We start from the raw sequence: 24,865 nt of genomic DNA on the forward strand, positions 1-24,865 counted from the left end.
GATTCAGATAGAGTATGCAATTTTAAGCAACTTTCTAATTTACTCCTATTATCAATTTTCTTTGCTCTCTTGCTATCTTTTTTTTAAAAGCAGGAATGTGATGCATAGGAGCCGGCCCATTTTTGGTTGAGAACCTGGGATATGCTTGCTTATTGGTGGGTAAATGTAAGCCTCCAATAAGCAAGCACTACCCATGGTGCTGAACCTAAAATGAAGAAAAAACATAATTTATGTAAGAACTTACCTGATAAATTCATTTCTTTCATATTAGCAAGAGTCCATGAGCTAGTGACGTATGGGATATACATTCCTACCAGGAGGGGCAAAGTTTCCCAAACCTTAAAATGCCTATAAATACACCCCTCACCACACCCACAATTCAGTTTAATAGCCAAGAAGTGGGGTGATAAGAAAAAAGTGCGAAAGCATATAAAATAAGGAATTGGAATAATTGTGCTTTATACAAAAAAATCATAACCACCACAAAAAAGGGCGGGCCTCATGGACTCTTGCTAATATGAAAGAAATGAATTTATCAGGTAAGTTCTTACATAAATTATGTTTTCTTTCATGTAATTAGCAAGAGTCCATGAGCTAGTGACGTATGGGATAATGACTACCCAAGATGTGGATCTTTCCACGCAAGAGTCACTAGAGAGGGAGGGATAAAATAAAGACAGCCAATTCCTGCTGAAAAAAATCCACACCCAAAATAAAGTTTAATAAAAAACATAAACAGAAGATTCAAACTGAAACCGCTGCCTGAAGTACTTTTCTACCAAAAACTGCTTCAGAAGAAGAAAATACATCAAAATGGTAGAATTTAGTAAAAGTATGCAAAGAGGACCAAGTTGCTGCTTTGCAAATCTGATCAACCGAAGCTTCATTCCTAAACGCCCAGGAAGTAGAAACTGACCTAGTAGAATGAGCTGTAATCCTTTGAGGCGGAGTTTTACCCGACTCGACATAGGCATGATGAATTAAAGATTTCAACCAAGATGCCAAAGAAATGGCAGAAGCTTTGTGGCCTTTTCTAGAACCGGAAAAGATAACAAATAGACTAGAAGTCTTTCGGAAAGACTTAGTAGCCTCAACATAATATTTCAAAGCTCTAACAACATCCAAAGAATGCAACAATTTCTCCTTAGAATTCTTAGGATTAGGACATAATGAAGGAACCACAATTTCTCTACTAATTTTGTTGGAATTCACAACCTTAGGTAAAAATTCAAAAGAAGTTCGCAACACCGCCTTATCCTGATGAGACTCACAAGAAAGAGCAGATAATTCAGAGACTCTTCTGGCAGAAGAGATCGCCAAAAGGAACAAAACTTTCCAAGAAAGTAATTTAATGTCCAATGAATGCATAGGTTCAAACGGAGGAGCTTGAAGAGCCCCCAGAACCAAATTCAAACTCCAAGGAGGAGAAATTGACTTAATGACAGGTTTTATACGAACCAAAGCTTGTACAAAACAATGAATATCAGGAAGATTAGCTATCTTTCTGTGAAAAAGAACAGAAAGAGCAGAGATTTGTCCTTTCAAAGAACTTGCGGATAAACCTTTATCTAAACCATCCTGAAGAAACTGTAAAATTCTCGGAATTCTAAAAGAATGCCAAGAAAAATGATGAGAAAGACACCAAGAAAAATAAGTCTTCCAGACTCTATAATATATCTCTCTGGATACAGATTTACGAGCCTGTAACATAGTATTAATCAGAGAAACCTCTTTGACCAAGAATCAAGCGTTCAATCTCCATACCTTTAAATTTAAGGATTTGAGATCCTGATGGAAAAAAGGACCTTGCGACAGAAGGTCTGGTCTTAGCGGAAGAGTCCACGGATGGCAAGAGGCCATCCAGACAAGATCCGCATACCAAAACCTGTGAGGCCATGCCGGAGCTACCAGCAGAACAAACGAGCATTCCTTCAGAATCTTGGAGATTACTCTTGGAAGAAGAACTAGAGGCGGAAAGATATAGGCAGGATGATACTTCCAAGGAAGTGATAATGCATCCACTGCTTCCGCCTGAGGATCCCGGGATCTGGACAGATACCTGGGAAGTTTCTTGTTTAGATCAGATCTATTTCTGGAAGCTCCCACATTTGAACAATCTGAAGAAATACCTCTGGGTGAAGAGACCATTCGCCCGGATGCAACGTTTGGCGACTGAGATAATCCGCTTCCCAATTGTCTATACCTGGGATATGAACCGCAGAGATTAGACAGGAGCTGGATTCCGCCCAAACCAGAATTCGAGATACTTCTTTCATAGCCAGAGGACTGTGAGTCCCTCCTTGATGATTGATGTATGCCACAGTTGTGACATTGTCTGTCTGAAAACAAATGAACGATTCTCTCTTCAGAAGAGGCCAAGACTGAAGAGCTCTGAAAATTGCACGGAGTTCCAAAATATTGATCGGTAATCTCACCTCCTGAGATTCCCAAACTCCTTGTACCGTCAGAGATCCCCACACAGCTCCCCAACCTGTGAGACTTGCATCTGTTGAAATTACAGTCCAGGTCGGAAGAACAAAAGAAGCCCCCTGAATTAAACGATGGTGATCTGTCCACCACGTTAGAGAGTGTCGTACAATCGGTTTTAAAGATATTAATTGAGATATCTTTGTGTAATCCCTGCACCATTGATTCAGCATACAGAGCTGAAGAGGTCGCATGTGAAAACGAGCAAAGGGGATCGCGTCCGATGCAGCAGTCATAAGCCCTAGAATTTCCATGCATAAGGCTACCGAAGGGAATGATTGTGACTGAAGGTTTCGACAAGCTGAAATCAATTTTAGACGTCTCTTGTCTGTCAAAGACAGAGTCATGGACACTGAATCTATCTGGAAACCCAGAAAGGTTACCCTTGTCTGAGGAATCAATGAACTTTTTAGTGAATTGATCCTCCAACCATGATCTTGAAGAAACAACACAAGTCGATTCGTATGAGATTCTGCTAAATGTAAAGACTGAGCAAGTATCAAGATATCGTCCAAATAAGGAAATACCACAATACCCTGTTCTCTGATTACAGACAGAAGGGCACCGAGAACCTTTGTAAAAATTCTTGGAGCTGTAGCTAGGCCAAACGGCAGAGCCACAAACTGGTAATGCTTGTCCAGAAAAGAGAATCTCAGGAACTGATAATGATCTGGATGAATCGGAATATGCAGATATGCATCCTGTAAATCTATTGTGGACATATAATGCCCTTGCTGAACAAAAGGCAAGATAGTCCTTACAGTTCCCATTTTGAACGTTGGTATCCTTACATAACGATTCAATATTTTTAGATCCAGAACTGGTCTGAAGGAATTCTCCTTCTTTGGTACAATGAAGAGATTTGAATAAAACCCCATCCCCTGTTCCAGAACTGGAACTGGCATAATTACTCCAGCCAACTCTAGATCTGAAACACATTTCAGAAATGCTTGAGCTTTCACTGGATTTACTGGGACACGGGAAAGAAAAAATCTCTTTGCAGGAGGTCTTATCTTGAAACCAATTCTGTACCCTTCTGAAACAATGTTCTGAATCCAAAGATTGTAAACAGAATTGATCCAAATTTCTTTGAAAAAACGTAACCTGCCCCCTACCAGCTGAGCTGGAATGAGGGCCACACCTTCATGTGGACTTAGAAGCTGGCTTTGCTTTTCTAGAAGGCTTGGATTTATTCCAGACTGGAGATGGTTTCCAAACTGAAACTGCTCCTGAGGATGAAGGATCAGGCTTTTGTTCTTTGTTGAAACGAAAGGAACGAAAACGATTATTAGCCCTGTTTTTACCCTTAGATTTTTTATCCTGTGGTAAAAAAGTTCCTTTCCCACCAGTAACAGTTGAGATAATAGAATCCAACTGAGAACCAAATAATTTGTTACCCTGGAAAGAAATGGAAAGTAGAGTTGATTTAGAAGACATATCAGCATTCCAAGTTTTAAGCCATAAAGCTCTTCTAGCTAAAATAGCTAGAGACATAAACCTGACATCAACTCTGATAATATCAAAAATGGCATCACAGATAAAATTATTAGCATGTTGAAGAAGAATAATAATATTATGAGAATCATGATCTGTTACTTGTTGCGCTAAAGTTTCCAACCAAAAAGTTGAAGCTGCAGCAACATCAGCCAATGATATAGCAGGTCTAAGAAGATTACCTGAACACAGATAAGCTTTTCTTAGAAAGGATTCAATTTTCCTATCTAAAGGATCCTTAAACGAAGTACCATCTGACGTAGGAATAGTAGTACGTTTAGCAAGGGTAGAAATAGCCCCATCAACTTTAGGGATTTTGTCCCAAAATTCTAATCTGTCAGACGACACAGGATATAATTGCTTAAAACGTTTAGAAGGAGTAAATGAATTACCCAAATTATTCCATTCTCTGGAAATTACTTCAGAAATAGCACCAGGAACAGGAAAAACTTCTGGAATAACCACAGGAGATTTAAAGACCTTATCTAAACGTTTAGATTTAGTATCAAGAGGACCAGAATCCTCAATTTCTAAAGCAATTAGTACTTCTTTAAGTAAAGAACGAATAAATTCCATTTTAAATAAATATGAAGATTTATCAGCATCAATCTCTGAGACAGAATCCTCTGAACCAGAAGAGTCATTAGAATCAGAATGATGATGTTCATTTAAAAATTCATCTGTATAAAGAGAAGTTTTAAAAGATTTTTTATGTTTACTAGAAGGAGGAATAACAGACATAGCCTTCTTGATGGATTCAGAAACAAAATCTCTTATGTTATCAGGAACATTCTGAACATTAGATGTTGATGGAACTGCAACAGGTAATGGTACATTACTAAAGGAAATATTATCTGCATTAACAAGTTTGTCATGACAATTAATACAAACAACAGCTGGAGGAATAGCTACCAAAAGTTTACAGCAGATACACTTAGCTTTGGTAGTTCCAGCACCAGACAGCGATTTTCCTGAAGTATCTTCTGACTCAGATGCAACGTGAGACATCTTGCAATATGTAAGAGAAAAAACAACATATAAAGCAAAATTGATCAAATTCCTTAAATGACAGTTTCAGGAATGGGAAAAAATGCCAGTGATCAAGCTTCTAGCAACCAGAAGCAATAAATAATGAGACTTAAATAATGTGGAGACAAAAGCGACGCCCATATTTTTTTAGCGCCTAAATGCTTTTGGCGCCAAAAATGACGCCACGTCCGGAACGCCGACATTTTTTGGCGCAAAAGAACGTCAAAAATGACGCAACTTCCGGCGACACGTATGACGCCGGAAACAGAAAAGATTTTTTGCGCCAAAAAAGTCTGCGCCAAAAATGACGCAATAAAATGAAGCATTTTCAGCCCCCACGAGCCTAACAGCCCACAGGAAAAAAAGTCAAATCTTTAAGGTAAGAAAAATATTTGATTCAAATGCATTATCCCAAATATGAAACTGACTGTCTGAAAATAAGGAATGTTGAACATCCTGAGTCAAGGCAAATAAATGTTTGAATACATATATTTAGAACTTTATTAAAAAAGTGCCCAACCATAGCTTAGAGTGTCACAGAAAATAAGACTTACTTACCCCAGGACACTCATCTACATGTTTGTAGAAAGCCAAACCAGTACTGAAACGAAAATCAGCAGAGGTAATGGTATATTTATAAGAGTATATCGTCGATCTGAAAAGGGAGGTAAGAGATGAATCTCTACGACCGATAACAGAGAACCTATGAAATAGACCCCGTAGAAGGAGATCATTGAATTCAAACAGGCAATACTCTCCTCACATCCCTCTGACATTCACTGCACGCTGAGAGGAAAACCGGCCTCCAACCTGCTGCGGAGCGCATATCAACGTAGAATCTAGCACAAACTTACTTCACCACCTCCATAGGAGGCAAAGTTTGTAAAACTGAATTGTGGGTGTGGTGAGGGGTGTATTTATAGGCATTTAAGGTTTGGGAAACTTTGCCCCTCCTGGTAGGAATGTATATCCCATACGTCACTAGCTCATGGACTCTTGCTAATTACATGAAAGAAATTGATAATAGGAGTAAATTTGAAAGTTACTTCAAATGTTATGCTCTATCTGAATCATGAAAGAAACAATTTGGGTTTAGTGTTCCTTTAATAAAATCTAGTGGTAGGAAAGGTGGGACTGAATTTAGCTCACAAACTTTCATGTATTAAGTATTTTTATTAAAAGAGACAGTAACATCTTTGTACAATTTTTTTTAGTTATACATAATAAAACAACTTGGCAATATACTTTCATTATTTTGCCACATTTTTTTGTTGCTCTGAAAATTGAGCAAATTCTAACTACCCTGCTGACTTATCAAGGCCAATTCTGCTACATATCTGTCCCTAATTAGCTTTATCAGATAACAACTGCAAAACAAAGCTTTTTTTTTTTTTTTTTACTAACATTATAGCAAGGGCTAGCCTTGTTTGTGGACAAAAACCCAGATTGGCTCCTCCAAATAAGGCAAATAGTGGGTGGAGTAAATAATTGCAGTAAAAAGGATGTTTATTTTAAAAAATATTAAGACTTGGCTGATATTCTATTCTATTGCAATAAATCAGAAGTGTCTTGTAATTACTATGTGCAAAATTATGTAAAATTAACCTAGCTTTGAATGTACGAATGTAAAAAAATGAGGCATGTTTTACTAACCCCCCCCCCCAAGAAACTTTACTTAACTTACCTTCCTTGCCGTGTTCTCCTGCTGCTGTTTTTTTTTAAAAGCATCACAGGCAATGCTTGTCTAATCATAGGGCACCTGCTCGCATCATTGAACTAAAGTTTGGGGGGGGGGGGGTGTTGTTAAAACTTTAATATATCTCTTTTGTTGATTTTTACAGGCCTTGCTAGGTTATTGTTACATAATTGTTTACGGCTTCCATCTTGTCTGTTTTTATTATGGTTTTTGTAATAAGGGAAGACTTGATATGAAACACTTTAGCTAGTACGTTATTTTGCTTACATTGGAGATTTAAATACCTTCTGTGGATATCCTGATGAGAGGATAAATGGGTCATAGCTACATCTTTGATTTGTATAGATGCTGCTAGCAGAACATAAATCTTGCAAATACTACTAAAGAAGCCTAAAGGTAAACACAAATACTGAATGTTTAAAACTAATTCAGGATTACTAGCAGGAAACAAGAATAACTCTTGCTGATGGTTTAGCATTACCCACTAACAAAATAGCCTTACACATATGGCTAACCCTTGAAAAATTTAGATTCTTAGAAATTGCAGAGTTGCCTGGGCTAGATTACACCTTTTCTGCCATTTTACTGAGGAAAAGAATCATCTGAGAGAGTTTACAAAGTGGCAAGAGAGTGTAAGGCCATGGTAAAGTCCCTAAAGACAGTCCCATGATCACATGCTTTTGTATTTGCTTTTCACAACATGGGAAGCTAGTTCATGTGAGCCATATAGATAACATTGTGCTGACGCCCATGGATTCCATCAACACAGGACTAATTGGCTTAAATGCAAGTCAACAGATAATAAGATGCTTAGATACAAGGTAATCACAGAAATAAAACGTGTATTAATATAACCATGTTTTCTGTGCAAAACTGGGGAATGCGTAATAAAGGGATTATCTATCTTTTTAAACAATCAAAAAAATTGAGTTGACTGTTCCTTTAAGAGAAAAGAAACTGGTTTTACACGAGAATTGTTTTCTCTCAAAGGAAACATATCAATGAACACTGATTATGGGTAAGCTAACAACACCAATGCAAGTAAAACAGCACTGGCTGAACCATAAAAGTATGTGCTATAAATTTGTATTTTTTTTTATGAAAGACAACTAAAGAAAACTCTAAAAACAAGGATAACATGTCCCAAATGAATTAAACTGCTTTTAAAGATGTGTCTGAGAGTTCAATACCCTAACCTGGTTATTAATAGTCCTAATCTTACAATAACAAAGTAGTAGACTTGTGCAACCAACACTGATTCATGGGAAGTGATTTCCTGTTTAGGCTGTTGTGATCCCCACTTATTTATGTTAGATGAGTGACTTTCTTAAGAAAGCATTATACAACGCATTTCCAGTTATCTGGACAGTTGATTTTAAAATAATAAAAACAGCGTCTACAGAACATAAACTGCTCTGTTCTAAATCCAAAAACTTCACTGATGTTGCAAAGTATTTAATTTGATAGAGAAATAGACTACATTTAAAAATAATATCAATATAACACAGTTCAGATCAACATTAAAAATGTAATAAAACTATTATTGTACTTAACTCTGTTCATACTATAATTAGCACCTTTTAAAGTGTTTAAGCAATGTACAAGAGAGTCACACATAAGTGAATCCTGTAATTGAAGGGTTTAATAAATCTTGTGCACAATTTAGTAAATCGTGCTCACATTTTAGTAAATCATGGGCATGATTTATAAATATATAAAACAAATTGTGTGGCCACTCTGGGGCTCGGAATCCCTTAAAGGGACATGAATATCAAAATTAATATTTCATGATTTAGAAAGAGGATACATTTTTTTCAATTTACTTCTATTAACAAGTTTACTTTCTTCAAAAGCAAATCTACATATTTAGGAGCTGCAATTCACCACTGGGAGCTAGCTGATGAATGGTGTCTATGCACATATGTCTCAGCTAGATCCCAGAAGTAAAATACTATTCTGGAGCTGATTTTATTAAATGCATAGGGGTCTATAACAATCAAATTATTTATCCGAAAGAATCACTAGAGACAATAATGGTACATTTTGCAGAAAATCAATAGTTACAGTTTTCTAAAGGATTGCGATCAACTCCATTGTTTATATTCATGCAATAGACCAATCCGAATAAGCTCAGATAAGAGCATTTTCTTTTTACAGTTCTATTTCCCTTTAAAGGAAGACACAGGGTGGGATTCCCTTCTTTCTTCTATTGCCCATGTGTGAACAACAATGCACATTAATTCACAAAACACATGTGCAGGATTGAGTAAGGGGCTTTTAGCTGTAGTATACAGGTGAAAAGCATAAAACTATACAAATGTGATGCAACAAGGCTGTCTTATTCATTGCAAAATGCTTCTTGCATAAGAATCTGGCAGTTTAATGCAGCTAAGAAACATGAAACACAACATTTTTTTTAATGATTCAGACAGAACATACGATTTTAAACAACATATTTTACTATTATCAAATTTGCTTCATTGTCTTCGTATTCTTCAATAAAGGACTAGCAATGATCTACTGGCAGCTAGCTGAACACATTGGATGAGTCAACAACAAGAAGCATATATGTACAGCAACCAATCAGCATCGAGCTCCCAGTAGTACATTACTGCTCCTGAGCCTATCTAGTTATTCTTTTTAAAAGATACCAAGAGAACGAAGCAAATTAGATAACAGAAGTAATTGGAAAGTTGTTTAAAATTGCATGCCTTATATGAATCACAAAAATGAAAAATGTGACTTTACTGTCCCTATGAGTTCGTCTTATGTCCCTTTAATATTACTTATAGTTAACTTGATGAAAAGGGACAATTCTTTTTCATTTCCTAAGTGTTCTGCAAAATGTGACTTGTGCCTCGTTTTCTTGATGTCAAATTTCACAGGGAACTTCTCTAGACATTTGTGTGTGTGTCACTGCTGTTCTACGGTGTCACATTTATCCTCTGGCAAATACATACTGTACTGAAGAAATCCCTTTACCTAGTCTCACAGGATCTCATTTTCTTTTCTAATGTTGTACTTGAAAGTCTATAGCATCTGTACAGCTATTGCTTTTGGCTACAGTTAGAATTTTGAAGTGTTTTAAAGGAACACTGCAATTTCATAAAATGCATTTGCTAAGAAGGTACGTTGTACCTAAATGATCACTATAATTTTCAAATGTCTCTAATTTTTTTCAATAAATACAGACTATTTTATGATCTGCATGATAAGCCAGTCTTCCCCTTTATAAAAAAAAATAGAGCAAAAACATAGTATGAAAAAAGATAAGCACCGTAAAATGGTACAGAAATCTGCAGAAATCATATCATGGCAACTCACGTATAACTAATAGTTTTCTGAAAAGAATCAATCTTTACAAGCAAACATAATACAATTTACATCTATCATGAAGTAATGTAAAGTACTAATGTACAAAACTGGACACACGTTTGCTAGAACCATACTTTAATGATAACATTCTGACATCTCATAAAACCAAGACACATCTTATAGAACAAAAGCTTACTTCAATGCCCATGACATGCGTAGGCTAAACCAAGAGTGTCCAAACTTTATATGAGAACAGTATTAAAGAGAGCTGCATGCACAAGAGGAAAACCAGCAGCATGATGAGTAGTAGCCATGCAATTTAAAAGAGACACTCAAGTCAAAATTAAACTTTCATGATTCAGATAGAACATACAATTTTAAACAACTTTCCAATTTACTTCCATTAACAAAATGTGCACCGTCTTTTTATATTTACACTTTAAGTCACCAGCTCCTACTGAGCATGTGCAAGAATATACATATATGCATTTGTGATTGGCTGATGCTTGTCCCATGATACAGGAGTAGAAAGACATAACTTTAAAACTTGTCAGAAAAAAAAAAGTGCTACTGCATTGTCTTTTTATCATTCATTTGTTATATATGCAAATCTACTGTATTTACTGGTCCTTTAATGTCCCTTTAAAATGATGTTAAATTTGTGCATTGTGAAAGAGTTTTTACAAATCTTTGAGTGCTAAATATTGAAACAGCTAAGTATTTTATTTAAAATAAATTATGAGTTTTATGTTTACCGTAATACACCGTTTCCTCCGCCCCCTCTATTTCCTTTTTCTTGAGGTTAATGAAGTAGAGAGTGGTCCAACCCATCAGTGCATGTTTACGAGATATGTAAATTTAACGCATGCAAACTGGCTTGTCTGTCACTCCAATGTAAACAATAAATCATTAGATTCATTGTTTACTTCTGAAGCGGCGAGCTGTGGATCACAGCTAGTGTTTCCCCTGCAGGGTGAACGTGATTCCCATGCATAAACAAGCAATTTTACTGTGTAATCATGAAAAGAGAAGTCATAATATTTTCCTTACGGCCGTTACCTTGGATGAGCCGCACCTGAACACGCATGGAGATCAAATGTGCATGCGCCACTCTGCCGAACAGCAATAATGTTACTGGAAGCCGCTCGTAATAAAAAAAAAAAAAAAAAAGTACTCAACTGAGGGGCGGCCGGCAGAGCACTAAAAAAAGTATCAAATAATAAAATATATTGTTTGAATGGCACAAAAAAGGTAACATTTGATGAATGAACACTGAACTAAAATTAAAAGTTTTTTCATATTTTCGATAGCACACTGCCAAGATTTACCATAATGGAAATAGTGGCAACAGTGTTAGTTTAAGCATATATCAACCCCTTCATAATATAGTATGCTGAAATAATAGTAGATATATAATCTATTCAGTATTCATTATATACCAGTTAGTATCACTGGTGAAGTGTAGGAGAAGGGGGGTGCTGACTGTCTGATAGATATATAGGTACAAAAAAGAGAGAGAAGTTTGACAGTACCCAGCACTCACAAAACACTATATAGTAACAGTATGCATTGAAAACCGGATTTTGTCCAGAACTAATTATTAAAACGTAACTTTTACTAATGATAGAATAAAATAAAAAAGGTTGGTAAATAGTACCAAATGTATAACATAAATATGTGAGACATACATTTAAAATGTGTTTTGTGAGTGCTGGGAACTGTCAAACTTCTCTCTCTTTTTTGTACCAAGATTTACCATACCATTAAAGGGAAAGAGGGCAAATTGATATGTGCATGAATGCATTTCCATGCGAAATAGAAGGATTTGTGTAATATACTTCCATTAGTAAAAACACTTCTAATAAAACTTATTACTGTTTTTCTCCGGCATACGCCATATCATACGATGGCTGTGCTCCAGTATTCAACCAACATGTCTGCTCAGAGAGTTTGGCACACATTACCTCTTCACAGAAGAAATACTTCTTTAGCCCTCTAAACTGGAATATGGGTGTACAGGCCCTCACAGGATATGGCTTATGCCACAGAAAAACAGTAATACATTTTAACAGAAGTATATTGCAACAATGATTATATTTCAAATTGAAATGCATATTTAAATTTTGACCTTCCTGTCACTTTAAAAAAAACATCCTAAATGTCCATTTTCTTTTAATATTCTAAAGATATATAAATGTGCTTTTAACCACTACTGTTGGAGACAATACTTTGCCTCAACCATAGGGGGCGCAAATGTTTCTTACAAGAACTATTGAAAAACAACACAGATAAGTAATATTGTGCAGTGAACGGGACCGATATTAAAAAACAAACACAGTTAAGTAGTATTATGCAATACATGGGACCAATATTGGTCAGTCCAATATGTTTTTCCTTATCTGTATATTGTCACAGTCCATGTGGTCAGTCCCAAATTCGACTGATACAGATGCAACTCCGTATGTAGAATACCTCTGATCCAGGCTGCTCCTTTGTAATACACACTCAAAAAGGGTTTAAATGGATGTGTGTGAGCCCAGGCGCCAACCAAACGGAGGCAAAGGTTTACTGGAGAAGATTTAGTACTAATGTGTATATAGATATATATTTAAAAAACAATAGTAAATTTAATATACAATATCATGGATCCAAGATGATATTACAATAAATTGCTAACAATAAAACTGACACAATGTAGAACTAATACAATATGTTAAAAACTAATGTAATGTGGTAAAAACAGTTAATGTATAAAAACAATGGTAAAATGTGTGAAGAATGCAGGAATTTCACTCGATAATCTTAGATGAGATCAGTCCAGTGTAAGAAGAACAGCAAAATGCGTTCATAAGATGAAATCCAATATATGTTATAATATTTCTTCTGCCCAAATATGATTTTATGAGAAACCAGTGCAAGGATCAAAGTGTAGCTGATGAATCTGACTGTTCTCCAATTGGATCAATAAATCCAGGTATGTGGAATGGGTGAAAAAATGGGTGAAAAAATAAGAGCCGGTGGTGAAAAGTGGGATTCAAAAATGAAAAACTACCAAAAAGGTAATGATAAAAAATGATATATTAAAAAAACATAACAATGAAAAATTCAAAAATCATGTGAAAAATATGAACAAAATGTAAAAAATATATGAAAAAATGTGAAAAAAATGTGAAAAATAGGAAAAAGTGCAAAGATAACTCTGACAATAGCCAAAAAGTGTTCAAGAGCTAATGCTGTGCCATGGTTTTCCTTTTGATTAGTCCATAGAGTATGGGCAATATAGCAAACTGTCTTTAGGTGTGCTATATTGCCCATACTCTATGGACTAATCAAAAGGAAAACCATGGCACAGCATTAGCTCTTGAACACTTTTTGGCTATTGTCAGAGTTATCTTTGCACTTTTTCCTATTTTTCACATTTTTTTCATATATTTTTTACATTTTGTTCAAATTTTTCACATGATTTTTGAATTTTTTCATTGTTATGATTTCTTCATATATAATTTTTTACCATTACCTTTTTGGTAGTTTTTCATTTTTGAATCCCACTTTTCACCACCGGCTCTTATTTTTTCACCATTTTTTCACCCATTCCACGTATCTGGATTTATTGATCCAATTGGAGAACAGTCGGATTCATCAGCTACACTTTAATCCTTGCACTGGTTTCTCATAAAATCATATTTGGGCAGAAGAAATATTATAACATATATTGGATTTCATCTTATGAACTCATTTTGCTGTTCTTCTTACACTGGGACTGATCTCATCTAAGATTATCGAGAGAAATTCCTGCATTCTTCACACATTTTACCATTGGTTTTATACATTAACTGTTATTACCACATTACATAAGTTCTTAACATATTGTATTAGTTCTACATTATGTCAGTTTTATTGTTAGCAATTTATAGTAATATCATCTTGGATCCATGATATTGTATATTAAATTTACTATTGTTTTTTAAATATATATCTATATACACATTTGTACTAAAACTTCTCCGGTATATTACCTTTGCCTCCGTTTGGTTAGGCGCCTGGGCTCACACACATCCATTTAAACCCTTTTTGGTGATAACTAGGTATCACCACCCCTAGGCCACAGGTATATCAAGTAGGCGCTAAGTCCAATTCTCTTTGTAATACACACTCAACACAAAAAAGGGTGCCTCCTAGTGAAACACTGAAATGACACAATTGTGCAACACACTTCTTGTTAAAGAACCATACTCACAAGTGTGGCAGCACCCTATTGTGCTGAGTTGAACAGACTGGGATCTCTCAGTGTTTCAGCTCACTGATCCTTGGTGCAGGATAGTTGTCCTCTTTGTAGCGCCTGGTTTGTACTCAGGACAAAAAAAGCTCAGGCTTCCAGTGCATTATGAAAGTATAAATTAAAATTACATGAATAAAAACTAAGGGAGGAAACAGCGAATACAGCTGAGAAACACGTTGCAACTGTTTTTATATACTTTGGGTTGTTGTTACACCCTTAGTTTTTATTCATGTCATTTTATTAAATTTATACTTTCAAATTGCATCTTTGCAACTTCTGCTAGTTGCAAAGATGGCGCCTGAACCAGAATGTCGTCCAGATAAGGTGCCACTGCAATTCCCCAGGACCGAATTACTGCCAATAAAGCTCCCAGAACCTTTGAGAACATTTTGGGAGCTGTGGCAAGGCCAAATGGAAGCGCTACAAATTGAAAGTGTTTGTCTAGATAGGCAAATTTCAGATATTTGTGATGGTCCCTGTGAATGGGCACATGCAGGTATGCATCCTTCAGGTCTATAGTCATCATGAATTGACCCTCTTGAATCAGAGGCAGAATGGAGCGGATAGTCTCCATCTTGAAGGACGGCACTCTGAGGAATCTGTTTAGTAACTTTAGATCTAAAATGGACCTGAAAGTTCCCTCTTTTTTGGGAACTACAAACAGGTTTGAGTAAAACCCGAGACCCTGTTCCTGACTTGGAACAGGAACTATCACTCCCAAGAGGGAAAGATCCTGTAAACATTTCAATAACGAATCTCTTTTTATTTGGTCTACAGATAATCTTGAGAGGTGTAACCTGCCCCTGGGAGGAAAAGTTTTGAATTCTAACTTGTACCCCTGGGAAACTATGTCCACTGCCCACGGGTCTGGGACATCTCGTTCCCAAGCTTGCATGAACTGAGAGAGTTTGCCGCCAACTTGATCCAATCCCGGATCGGGGGCAAACCCTTCATGCTGACTTGGATTCAGCTGCGGCTTTCTTGGATTGCTTCCCTTTGTCCCAAGACTGATGAGGCTTCCAAGGGGGCTTGGGATTGTTCCTGTTTGGTAGAGGCAGGGGAAGACTTATCTCTGAAGTTACGAAAGAAACGAAAATTAGCCTGACGTCCCTTCAATTTGTTTTCTTGTCTTGAGGCAGAAAGGATTCTTTACCACCCGTGATATCGGAAATAATTTCTGACAATGCCGGCCCGAACAAGGTCTTTCCCTTGTAAGGGATTGCCAAAAGCTTAGATTTAGAAGAAACATCAGCAGACCAAGATTTAAGCTATAGCGCTCTACGCGCCAAGATTGCAAAGCCAGATATTTTGGCCCCCAACTTAATGACCTGCAAAGAAGCGTCAGTGATAAAGGAATTAGCTAACTTTAGAGCCTTTATCCTATCCTGAATTTCAGCTTGAAGCGATTCAGACAAGGCACCAAACCCATAGGCTGCCACACTGGTTACTGTAGCAATGCACACGGCAGGTTGCCATTGTAACCCCTGATGAGTATACATTTTCTTTAAAAAGGCCTCCAGCTTTTTATCCATAGGATACTTGAAAGAGCAACTATCCTCAATAGGAATAGTAGTTCTCTTGGCCAAAGTAGAAATCGCCCCTTCCACCTTTGGAACCGTCTGCTACGACTCCTTTATGGAGTCTGCCACCGGGAACATCTTCCTAAAGACAGGGGAGGGGGAAAAAGGAATTCCTGGTCTCTCCCATTCCCGGGTAATAATCTCCGTGGCACGGTCTGGTACTGGAAACACCTCCCCAGGTAAGGGAACATCAAAGTATCTATTTAATTTACTAGACTTTTTAGGGTTGACAACAATAGGCGCATTGGAGTCGTCCAAGGTAGCTAAAACCTTCTTTAACAAAACACGGAGGTGCTCAAGCTTGAAGCTGAAGGAAACCACTTCAGCATCAGAAGAAGGAATTACACTATCCGAATCTGAGATTTTACCTTCAGAGGCTACTGAAGTATCTTCCTCTAATGGGAAAGAACATCTGGTTAGCCTGAACAGGATCTGCTACCTTACTCTCTGATTCTCTACTTTTCCTCTTACATTTCCCATGCAGTAAGGGAATGGCAGCTAGCGCCTCAGATACCGCTGAGGAAACCTGGGCAGCAATTTCTGCCTTCAAAAACACTACATCAAGATTTTGTGAGGAACCACAGGGCACTGCCTGAGGCGGTAATGCAACATGGGGCACTTAAGAAGGAGACTGTGGCATTGCCTGAACAGTATCCACCTGAGAGAATGGTGGCTCAGAAACAAATAGTCTGTCTTTATACATCAGAGTTCTTTCAATGCAAGAACTACAAAAAAGGCAAAGGAGGTTCAACATGGGCATTTAAACAAATTTTGCACTCTATATCAGGCATAGATACTAAGTCCATCTTGCAACAATAAGTGCCTACCTGATCCTTGTCTGGCACAGAACGAAGGAGAAACACGATTAGCTGCTGTGTGAGAAAACCACCATAAACCATTAGCAGATAAAAGGCACAAAGTCACAGCGCGCCCTGCGCCCAAAGGAAAGAGCTCCGCCCCTCGTGATGTCACGGCCAGTTCCGTTATACGGACTGCAAGTGCATATCGGCAACCTATTGTGAACCTCTAAAGTAAATCGACTGCCAAAACCAGCAGTCTACAACACTGAGCCACCAATAAAAATAAGCATTTTAAAAAATCTTAACACTCTCTCTCCAAGGACCTGATGTCCTGTTCAGCCATTCCAGTGCCCTGCATCATGTCTAATGTATCCTGATAATTTAGCCCCATAATAATGCAGAATGTTAACTGAAAACATGTCTCGTTCAAAAACTAAAATGGCACTTATCTGCACCTCTGATTGTCCAACAGGAGGACATCTCACCTGGTATGAGAGAAAGCCACTCCTCACAGAGATCTATGGATAGAAGAAGGAACAGAGTAAGCCTACTCTGGCATTCTGTTTGAGGGCAGCAACTTGTCAGGAAAACGCAGTGAGGCCCACCCCACAAGTTCTTGACTGCTTAAAAGCTACCACAGCCCTACTAAAGAGACTAACGTGGAGTACAGCTAAACCCAGTCTGTCAGGGAAGATCAGAGCAAAAATAAAATATCTTGATAGAAGAATCTTAATCAGACACCTAAAACTGCACCCCCTCCTTGCACTGAAGGCAAAGAGAATGACTGGGGGTTGTGGGAAGGGATACTTAACAGCTTTGCTGTGGTGCTCTTTGCCTCCTCCTGCTGGCCAGGAGTTATATTTCCAACAGTAATTGCTGATCCGTGGACTCACCGTGTCTTAAGAAAGAAATCAGGGTTGACTGATAGGGGAAGGAATTCTGATTTACAGAAATTTAATTTGATCTCTATACACATTTTTTGCCACGCATGAATGATATATTTAAAAAAATGAAAGAGATATGATGCTAGGGAGTTTGACAAAAGGACAATGTAGAATTGATTTCAGCGCAAAATGGATAAATCGGTTTGGATTCTAATTCATAAAAAGCAACATACTCCTTCTCCGTAATCCAATCTAATGCAAATTTACATAGGGCTGTGAAATTATAAAATGTAATGTTCGCACATGCAAAGCCACCATGCGACTTGAGCAATGTTAAAGTGAATAGAGAGATACGTGGTTTCTTCCCCTGCAAAATTAACTTGTTAAAGATCCTATGGAGAAAAGAGATGTCCTTTTTATATATTATATAAATAACTTTCTAATTTACTTCTATTATCAATTTTTCTTTGTTCTCTTGGTATCTTTTGTTGAAAAGCATGGACATATGATTAAGAGACGGCCATTTTCTGCCGCACTACATGGCAGCAGTTTTGCAGGAATGTTATCCATTTGCAAGAGCACTAGATTGCAGCACTATTTCCTGTCATGTATTGCTCCAGATGCCTACCTAGGTATAACTTCAACACAGAATATCAGAAGAAGAAGCAAATTTGATAAAAGATGTAAATTAGAAACATTTTTTTTAAATGGTATGCTCTGTCTGAATCACAAAAGAAAAATGTTGGGCTAATTTTATCCTCTCTCTTGTAGTCAGACATCTGCAACTTAGAAGGATCAACAGCTTAAAGTGAATGTAAACTTTCATCCAAGTGAAAGTCAATCCTAGCGTTGTACAAATGGTAGGATGGACTATTGGAACAAATAAAGGGGACTTTCATTCATGAAGTAAAAGATACTTCATGTAGAAAGCTCCTTTATTTGTTTCAATCGTTCGCTGTTTTTAGCTACTACAGCAGCCAACGGCTAAAAATTTTTTTGCTAAGAGGTGATGTTTTCACCTCTTAGCCAACAGCCGTGCGGAAAATCTGGCTTGGCGCCCATGGGAGCCGGATTTACCGCACGGCTATTGGCTAAGAGGTGAAAATGTCACCTCTTAGAAAAATTATTTTTTAGCCGTGGGCTGCTGTAGCAGCTGAGAACGGCGATCGATTGAAACAAATAAATAAAGGAGCTTTCTACATGAAGTATCTTATACTTCATGAATGAAAGTCCCCTTTATTTGTTTCAATAGTCAATCCTAGCATTTGTACAACACTAGGATTTACTTTCACTTTAATTAGTGCCCGGTTTTTAAAAATACTATTATCGGCTTAGACAAAATCCTAGGAATCCTGATCTTACTCCATGAGTAGCCTTTGGATTCCCACCAAAAAAGATATGTACGCCATATTTTATGATAGATCTTCCTGGTGACAGGCTTTCGAGCCTGAATCAAGGTATCTATGACCGACTCAAGAGAAACCCTGCTTTGATAAAATCAAGCGTTCAATCTCCAAGCAGTCAGTTGTGGAGAAATTAGATTTGAATGCTTGAATGGACCTTGAATCAAAAGGTCCCGTCTCAGTGGCAGAGTCCATGGTGGCAGAGATGACATGCCCACCAGGTCTGCATACCAAGTCCTGCGTGGCCATGCAGGCGCTATCAAAATCACCAAAGCTCTCTCCTGTTTGATTCTGGCAATCAGACGTGGAAGGAGAGGGAAAGGTGGAAACACATAAGCCAGATTGAACGACCAGGGTACTGCTAGAGCATCTATCAGTACAGCCTGAGGATCCCTTGACCTGGATCCGTAACGAGGAAGTTTGGCGAGACGCCATCAGATCCAACTCTGGAGTGCCCCATAGCCGAACCAGCTGAGCAAACACCTCCGGATGGAGTTCCCACTCTCCCGGATGAAAAGTCTGACGACTTAGAAAATCTGCCTCCCAGTTCTCTACACCTGGGATATAGATCACTGACAGATAGCAAGAGTGAGCCTCTGACCATTGGATTATCCTTGAGACCTCTATCATCGCTAAGGAACTCTTTGTTCCGCCCTGATGATTGATATAAGCCACAGTCGTGATGTTGTCCGACTGAAACCTGATGAATCTGGCCGAAGCCAGCTGAGGCCATGCCTGGAGAGCATTGAATATCGCTCTTAATTCCAGAATATTTATCCACAAACCCTGAGCTTTCAGGGAATTCTAGACTGCACCCCAGCCCAGAAGACTGGCGTCTGTCGTCACTATAACCCATTCTGGCCTGCGGAAACACATTCCCTGGGACAGATGATCCTGTGACAACCACCAAAGAAGATAGTCTCTGGTCTCTTGATCCAGATTTATATGAGGAGATAAATCCACATAATCTCCATTCCACTGATTGAGCATGCATAGTTGCAGTGGTCTGAGATGCAAGCGAGCAAACGGAACTATGTCCATTGCCGCTACCATTAGTCCGATTACCTCCATACACTGATGTAATAACTGTATAACTGGAAATTATATGTAATAACTGTATGACTGGAAAAGCACATTTTGCTATAGTAAGGAAAGCTTAACCCTATTGAATAAACTATTTTCCAAGAGATAATATCAAGTAACTCTACCCCAAGGCCTGTACAGAAGGATCAAAGGCTACCAATGTAGATAAGACAGGTGAGACCTGCGCTCCTTCCTGAAGATAGAAAATCAAATGTCATAAAGCTTCAACAGGACACAGGACAGGACAATGGCATCATAAATCTTCAAAGGGACTCAGACAAGGTCAGTCCTGAGATGGGTCACAAAGGTCAGATGGCATTAGGAAAACTCATTTCTTGGACCACAGCGACATCTACAGGCAGTTAACTAAACAGATGAATTGTTATAAACCAGAAGATGAATGGATTTGATTGGCTGGGACTGTCTTCATGGTGTGGCTGTTTGGCTATAAATATGTTTTGAGAAGCAGCTTGAAAGAGAGTAAAAAAGGAAGGACAAATACACCTAGGTAACAGAGAGACTTCATCTTCATTTACATGCACACATTATAGTGTAGATAGATTATTAGAATAAAGCCTTGTATGTTAGACGCTTCTCTCACCACTCATGTTTAGATCTGTAATTTAATAAATTCATCCTTATATAAGACTGGTGTAAGTATCATTCTTTAAATAAGGTAAATGGTATATAAAGGAAAAGCCTGACACAGATTTAAGTCACTGACTCAATATTAGAAAAGGGGCTTTTTCACATTGGCGAAGCCAGGCAGGTTAGCGTTCCAGTTTTTTTTTTTTTTGAGAAGACAAACTATTGGGGAACCCTGTACAAGCAACAGTTGTGGCAGGACTCAGACGTGAGCGCACTGGAAGGCTATAGCAAAACAAGAATTCTGGACTGGTCCTTGTGAGCAGGTGAGATGGAAGTTATTAACAGATGTGCAAATAATAGTACTATTGAATATGTGTGTAAAGATAATTTAAATGCATTACAATTATTTAATGATTTGTTGCAACAATTTCAGGATGCTGTTTGTAAAATTAAGAAGTCTGTGTTGAATAAGAAATTAAAGTATAATGGTAATTTAGCTAAACTTATTGTACAGTACAAATGTGCATTGGAAAGGTTAGAATTGTCTCCTGTTTTATCAGAAAAAGATACATGTGTAAACAGTAATTATGCTAAGGAAGAAAAGCATGGTGTTTGTCACAAAAGTGAATCTAGCCAGACAGAGAATGTAGTTGAACATTCACAGAAAGAAAGAAATGCTACAATAACAACAGATACATTAGGAGAAGGTAAATCCAAGCTACTGTCATTGTTTCCTGTAAATACTACAATAGAGCTGGACAATGCAAATTGTAAAAAAACTATTTCTACCATGTGCCAGGATAGATTAGAAAGTCCACAAACAACAGGGTGTCAGACTATTGGAGAAGAGAGTGTACAGACTCCCTCTGTGCTGACTAGTGCACCAGAAAATCCATATAAAAAGTATGCTAGGAAGATAAAAGCTTTAATTCCACCATTTGACCCACAATTGCATATCCTGCATAGTATATTTAATTTTGAGCAACATGTAGCACAGTATATAGCTTGGATGATCAGACTGCTTGTTATCTATTTAAGTTCTGGCTGCCAGCATACTACAGTAAAGCACTGCAGCTTTTACAGCAGAATGGGTTATGGGCTGACAAAGAGACACGTGCTAACATGTTGTTAGAACTAACTGCTGTGGATTTAACAGATACATCATTTTTAGACACAGTAGTTCCCCACCCAATGGAAGAGCCATTTGCTTTCTGTAGTAAATTTCATCAATTATACTGTAAACTAAAAGGCACACCAAACTTAAAGATTGGAGATCCCAGAATGTTAAGAATTCTAGCAGGAAAATATGAAGGCATGGATTTTGTTAATAGGAATTTACTGGGTAATGCAAGGAGTTTTAAACAGTTTCTCTGTATGTTGGACGATTGGAGAAAGGAATCAAAATGTAAAAATCTCATGGCATCTTTCCATAAGAAGCAATATATGTATGCACCCAGAGCAAATACTTCCCAGGTTTGTTTTATTTGTGGGAAGGGGGGTCATAAAATGAAATACTGTTGGTTTAATGAAAAGGGCTATGTGAGAACTGGTCTGGAATATGCAGATATCAATTACATCAATAGTATTAAGAAATTATTTCCAAATAAATATGATGTTTCCCATCCAAGAAAGATATCAAATAGGTATCAAGCATGGAAAACTATTTTCTCACCACCTTTAAGAGTAATTTAGCACTTTGAATTAAATTATGATTATAAATAAGGTGGCACAATCAGTGTAACTGTTATTTGTTCTATGTCCTGACACTTTTTTTTTTTTTTTTTCAGGAAAAATTAAAAGGAACAAACTCTGTTATTGCAGGCAGTTCTGAAATAAATAAAAAAAAGTTTACCTGTGTATAGATAAGAAATGCTATCTGTGTTAGAGTCATGCCATATGTTGACCTTAACAATAAATTGTTTGCAAACAATTTAATTCATATTTAGGCCTAAATATGTATGGCAGCCAATTGAAATATTTGATTAATCTAATATTTTATTTGTATTTTGTTTTTCTCTGCATGAGTGTGACATGTTTTATTTCTTGCAGGACATATTGGGCATCAGGTTTATTTTATTTTTTATTTATTTTTCTCTTTTGTTTAGGTCTTTTAATTATAATTTTCTTTATTCACAGGTGAAGAGATTGGAACTGCACATTTATGTTACATTTGTCATTTTTATGTTATGTTTGTGTCATTTGTATGATGTTCAGTGTCTCCCTCTGTTTGTAATTTTGTTTTTTGTTTTGTTTGTTCTTTATACAAAGAGGGGTAAGGACAAGAGGTCCAATAAAGATAAGAGCAAAACAAATCATTGAGCATTAGTATAGTTTACTGGTGCTCTTTATTTTTCATACCCTTGCTTATTTTGTTCTCCAACTATTTAAAAAAAAACAAAAAAAAAAAATTTAACGTTCATTTTTTTTTTTTTTAGATTTAGATTTTCTACATGCAATTGAATGTATGCATGGGTAGGGTTTCAGATTTATTTATTTAATTTGTTTTTAAATGAGAGACCACCATTTGTTTTTCTAGGTAGTTTGCAAACTTGTTTTACAACAAACAAATAGATTAATACACATTACAAAGGATTCAGATACAACGTGTTTACAAGCAGAAAACTTAGGGGGAAAACTAAATTTTATAATGAATCGATTATTATTTTTGTTTGTCTTTAAAAGTTGATCAGTAGTGTTTTATTTTATGGGGTTAAAATGTTGTTTTTACCTCCATAAAAAGGGGGGGGGGTGGATGTTCACATTTCACTTTACTTTGTCTTTGATATTATCCAGACAATCCCTTTCTCAGCCAGGGTGTGCACACAAGCGAGTTTTATAACACTGGATAAGGGATTTAACAAATGATAAGGTTGAATGTTTAAACAAATTGAGAAACATAGTTTGAGATATTGTGGTGAAAGATACACTTCTCTCCATTTGCAGACACTTTTCCATACAGCTCAAGCATATCTTTTTGAACTAAATATCAAATAGCATGTTTGACTACAGCGAAACAAGACAAAATGCTCCCTTACATTCCTCAAAGTTAAAAACATCTTGTGTATGTGCTGGTTTAAAGTCTCACTTGGGCACAAATTAGTTTGAGCAAAAGTCCTTGGGTGGTACTGATATTAAATAAAATGTCATGTGATCAGGGGGCTGTCAGAAGATGCTTAGATACAAGGTAATTACAGAGGTAAAAAGTATATTAATATAAAAGTGTTGATTATGCAAAACTGGGGAATGGGTAATAAAGGGATTATGTATCTTTTAAAACAACAAATATTCTGGTGTTGACTGCCCCTTTAAGACAGAAAAGACCTAATGTTTATCACAATGGGTGTGATTATTGTGATAATTACATAACATCATTTATAAAAGGAGTGGGTGGTTTGGTATCTGTCTGTAAATAAGAAAAAATACACAGTTTGTGATGGGTTGTTATTTTGTATTTCCAAACTATATTGTGTTACATACAAACAAACACAACAATCTGCAATTGCTCAGATGTCAGGAGATGCAAACGTTATTTAAAGAGACACTAAAATCAAAATTAGTTCATTTTTGGAAGACTTTTCAATTTACCTCCATTGTCAGATATTATAGTCTTTTTATATGCACATTTTTGAGGGGACCATGAGCAGATGTGCATGGTCACAGTATATGTAAACTATTCTGTGATTGGCTGATAGCTGTTACATAATACAAGGGGAGTCAAATGAAAAAAATAACAATAATAATAATGATAACAAATTCTGCATTAAGTGATAAAATTCATTTAATTTATGTGAATACATGATTTTCAAGGAAGTGTTGTGTTTTATTGAGATCATGATGCTGCTCCCACTGACTAATTTTTAACAATTTGAGTAGTGTTTAATTTTTTTTATCATGTCTGCTAGACAACTGGGTTACCTGTGTAGCAATAAAGCATTATGCTATGTAAATGGTGTAATGTAGGAATGAGAAAAGGAGTTCTAGGTTTGATCTGATTTATATTGCTGCTGAATTTGTATCTATATCCATTCAACATTAATTTAAATGTTGTGTTAATATTGAGACTTGCATTGCACATTTTGTGATGCATCTATTTAATGAAACTCAATATGTTTTATACTGCAATTAGAAAACAAATAACACTTTATTATTGATAGTAGACGTTGGTTCAGTAACAAAAATAAGCTCCTTGCATGGTCAATGAAATTTAGCATAATTCAAATAATTGTG

General features: G+C 36.8%; 1 protein-coding gene across 1 annotated transcript in view; it reads right to left on the reverse strand.

The window, feature by feature from the left end:
- Window positions 1–24,865, reverse strand: part of CHN1 (chimerin 1) — a 445,886-nt gene that overhangs the window by 76,144 nt on the left and 344,877 nt on the right. The window lies entirely within an intron of this gene.

The sequence above is a fragment of the Bombina bombina genome, chromosome 1 (assembly GCF_027579735.1).
Source record: "Bombina bombina isolate aBomBom1 chromosome 1, aBomBom1.pri, whole genome shotgun sequence".
NCBI classification, from domain to species: domain Eukaryota; kingdom Metazoa; phylum Chordata; class Amphibia; order Anura; family Bombinatoridae; genus Bombina; species Bombina bombina.